General features: G+C 35.5%; 1 long non-coding RNA gene across 2 annotated transcripts; it reads left to right on the forward strand.

Annotated features, from left to right (window-relative positions):
- The first annotated feature begins 2,553 nt into the window (after positions 1 to 2,553).
- LOC110230323 lies at positions 2,554 to 3,236 on the forward strand. Of its 2 annotated transcripts, none has more exons than XR_002333436.1 (3): positions 2,554 to 2,895; positions 2,996 to 3,076; positions 3,172 to 3,236. It is a non-coding gene; the product is annotated as an uncharacterized LOC110230323 (long non-coding RNA). The 2 variants fall into 2 exon arrangements; XR_002333435.1 differs by having other exon boundaries at positions 3,179 to 3,236.
- The last annotated feature ends 714 nt before the right edge of the window (positions 3,237 to 3,950 follow it).

A 3,950-nucleotide genomic window follows, 5' to 3' on the forward strand; every position in this document is an offset into this window, starting at 1 on the left:
AACATTTAGCAGGATTTAATTTCATCCTGAATTCATTCAGAATTTTGAAACATTGCTCAAGATGTGTGATGTGCTCGGATTTCTTAAGAGATTTTACGAGCATATCATCGATATAAACTTCCATCGTTCTGCCCAAATGTTTTGAAAACATTTTGTTAACTAAACGTTGGTATGTTGCCCCGGTATTTTTTAGACCGAATGGCATAACTTTATAACAGTAGATTCCTCTATCTGTTATGAAAGATGTTTTCTCTTCATCTTCGGGATTCATCATGATCTGATTATACCCAGAAAATGCATCCATGAATGTCAATAGTTCGTTTCCGGTTGTCGATTCTACGAGCCGATCGATATGAGGGAGAGGAAAACTGTCTTTTGGACACGCTTTGTTAATGTCAGTGAAATCGACACATACTCTCCACTTTCCATTTTTCTTTTTAAATACCACGGGGTTTGCTAACCAATCCGGGTATTTTACTTCTCTAATCGAACCAATTTTCAAAAGCTTATCGACTTCGTCATTGACCGCTTGAGATCGGTCAAGACCCAAGTTTTCTTCTTTTTTGCTTTATTGGTTTAAAACTGGAATCGACATTTAAGTCATGGGTAATGATACTTTTGTCGATACCAGGCATATCCTTGGCCGACCAGGCAAAAGTATGTTTATTTTCTTTTAGAAATGTTACCAATTGATCTTTGATTTCTGAATCCAAAGTAGTTCCGATTTTTACTTTTCGATCTGGAAATTCGGGATCAATTTCAATTTATGTGGTAAGTTCACTCGAACTGAGACCACTTGGGTAACGCAAGGTGCTTTCTTGTTTAGCATTTATCATTAATTGCTATTTGAGCTTTAAACGATGTCCCATGAGGTAGCAAGATCGCGACGTTTCCTGATCCCCTCGAATGGTTCCAATTCCCTTGGGAGTCGGAAATTTCACACATTGGTGATAGTTTGAAGGTATAGCCTTCATTTGGTATATCCACGGAGTTCCGAGAATTATATTGTAAGCCGCCGGACGATCGAAAACAATAAATTCTACGATTTTTGGAACCCCTGCTGCGAGCACTGGTAGTTTTATGTTTCCTAAGGACATAGATGTGTCGCTTGTGAAAGCTACTAATGGCGCTGGTGGACCGATAATGTCGGCTTTACTGATTCCCATTCTTTGCAAAGTGCTTAGAAATATGAGATCTACCGAGTTTCCTGTATCAATTAGACACCGTGTCACTTCGAAGTTCGCAACATCTAAAGTTATTACAAGAGCATCATCATGAGGTCCTGTTAATCCTTGAGTGTCCGAATTATCAAAGGAGATAGAAGGTATTTGTTCATTTGACTGAAAACCTACAACGGTTTGAATTGTTGCTGATTTCTTATGCCTTTTGATTGATCTGATCGAATCTCAGCATAATTTGGATCCTCCCATTATAACATCGATCCTTTTCTTAGGAGTGTTCGGAGTTCCTGGCCCATTGGGCTTATGTTTCTTTTCAGGAGGATTAGAGGCTTCGGAATCTTCTTTTTCTTTGTGGTATGATTCCACAAATTCCTCGATATTGAAATTAGCGAGCTCTCCAGCTGCCCACAGTTCGGTGAGGTGCTTTTTGAGTACGCTGCAATCTTTGGTGGAGTGCCCGTTTACTTTATGAATATCGCAATAGGCACTTTCATCTCTAACCCAAGTATTAGGAGGATTGTATCTTCCTCTACTTGAGGAAGGTTTTCCTATAGTATTAGTAGCAGGATTAACTCCGAACCGTTTATGATCTTTTGGTTCGAACTTATTTTAGGGTTCAAATTATGTTTAAAGAAATTTCAAAACCATTAGTTAACATCATATATTTATAACTAAATAGTTTTTGGAAAGATTAATTTATATGTAAATAATAAATAGTTTTACATATTTTTTATTATTATACATATATAATGGTTATATTTTGGTTGAATGGTTTACATTTAATTTATATATATATGCATTACAAGAGTTAAAAATTTAAGGTTTAGGGTTTGGAGGTTAACTTTAGGGTTTGAAGTATAGGATTTGGGATTTAGGTTTAAAATTTGGGGTTAAGAGTAATAGACATCAGTTTTTGGATATATTATAGTAAGTAGATAGTTTTTTGAGTTTAGAGATTTAGAGTTTTGTGTTTTAGGTTTAGAGAAATGGGTGAATTTTGATTATATAGATATTTATGGCGACTAATTAGCGACTACAAAGCTACCAAATGGCAACTACGCTTTATATTCGCATAAAACCGGTATACCAACACCAAAACGGTTAACACGTGTTTATTAGTCACCAAATTAACGACTATTTTGCGTCTATTAGTTTTCGTATGCAATATAGTCATAAAATAGTCGCTAAATTACGACTAAATTACCGATTACTGTCTTTGGTCGTAAAAAAGCGACTAATAGACGACTAAATATTTGTAGTCGTAAAATAGTCGCCGAATAGTCGATATGTAGTCGTCAATTTTGGCGACTACTTATGTAGTCGCCAGATGTAATCGGGAAAACCATGTTTTCTTGTAGTGGCGCTCGAAAATCATTTTGGAGGCAAAACACTAAGCCAAAACTCAGTTTTTTCCGCCACTCGCACTCTTGCCAAAACTCTTAGACAAAAGCAAACACTTAGGTCATTTTTCTCTGAAAATCTAAACCTCTGTCTCCACCACGATTCCCTTTTCCGGTCACCACAAAACCCATTTCCTCTCATTCCTCAACCTACGTCGCCTCGATTTCCGTCGATTTCAGTCATTTCTCAACCTAGCTCCATCGCTTTGATCTACCTGGGTTCGAAAAGGAATCAGCCCTCCTCCTGCCTGAGCTGGTGTTGTCTCCGTCGCTCTAGTCCACCCTGAGGATTTCGAATAAGAAACCCAGAAAAGGTAATCAATTTACGATTCCTCGAGTAATGAACTCCAGATTTGATCGTCATTCTCAGTGTCTTCGATTTCTCTAATTACTTTCCATTAACTCTTATTGCAGCAAGAATCGAAGCCCTAGAGATATGATTGAGGACCTAACACGAACATAAGCAAGAGAATCAATCTGCTTTACAATCTTCAGGTTATCGACTTTCGAGATATGGTTCTTATCTTATTTGAAATCTGTTTTTGTGTTTTTTTTTATTACAATAGAAATCGACACATTCATGTTATTAGTTTGCAGGTTGGATCTTGTTGCTATTAGTTTGTTGGATCTCGTTTCTTTTTGGGGTGAAGATGACTGTTTAATCTTGTTAATGTGAATGTCAATGTGTTTGTTTGGTGTTTGAGTTATTCTTATGGGTAATAACTTATAATGGTCGAAAAGTCATGAGTTCATCTTAACAGGTATGTGAAAACAATATATAGTTAAGGGTTTAATGAGGGATTAATAGAATTTAACGTTTCTCATTAAGAGAGTTTGGTTTCTCTATGAGATCCCATTTTTGTTTGTTTTATGTAATGAAAGAGACAGAGACACCAATTGTGTTCTTCTGTTTAGAGATTTATGTTTTCAGACAGAATTTTTTGGTTTGGCCCATTGAAGAACTTGCTTTAAATCACGAGCCAACTTTTTTATTCATCAATATGTCAAATCAATCCTTTAATCCAATTTTTTTTCGAGTCATCTGCAATTTTGCATTATCATCTTTTGATATTGACTGATGAATAAAGAAGTTTATATAATTTGATCATCATAGTAACATTCAGTACATCAAATCTTTTACAAATCTTTTAATCATGAACATTCAGTATAGAATTGTCATTTCTGTTCATGAATAGGAGTTTTCCAAATATTTTTTATCGGTTTATTATGTGGCTTGTTTGTGGGTTTCATTGTTTCTGACTTTAAGTTCTTGATTGGTTTATTACATGACTATTTAATCTTGTTAGTGTAAATTTCAATGTCTTTGTTTGGTGTTTGAGTTATTCTTATGGGTTTGTTATGTTTTGCT

The sequence above is a fragment of the Arabidopsis lyrata genome (assembly GCF_000004255.2).
Source record: "Arabidopsis lyrata subsp. lyrata unplaced genomic scaffold ARALYscaffold_3, whole genome shotgun sequence".
NCBI classification, from domain to species: Eukaryota; Viridiplantae; Streptophyta; class Magnoliopsida; order Brassicales; family Brassicaceae; genus Arabidopsis; species Arabidopsis lyrata.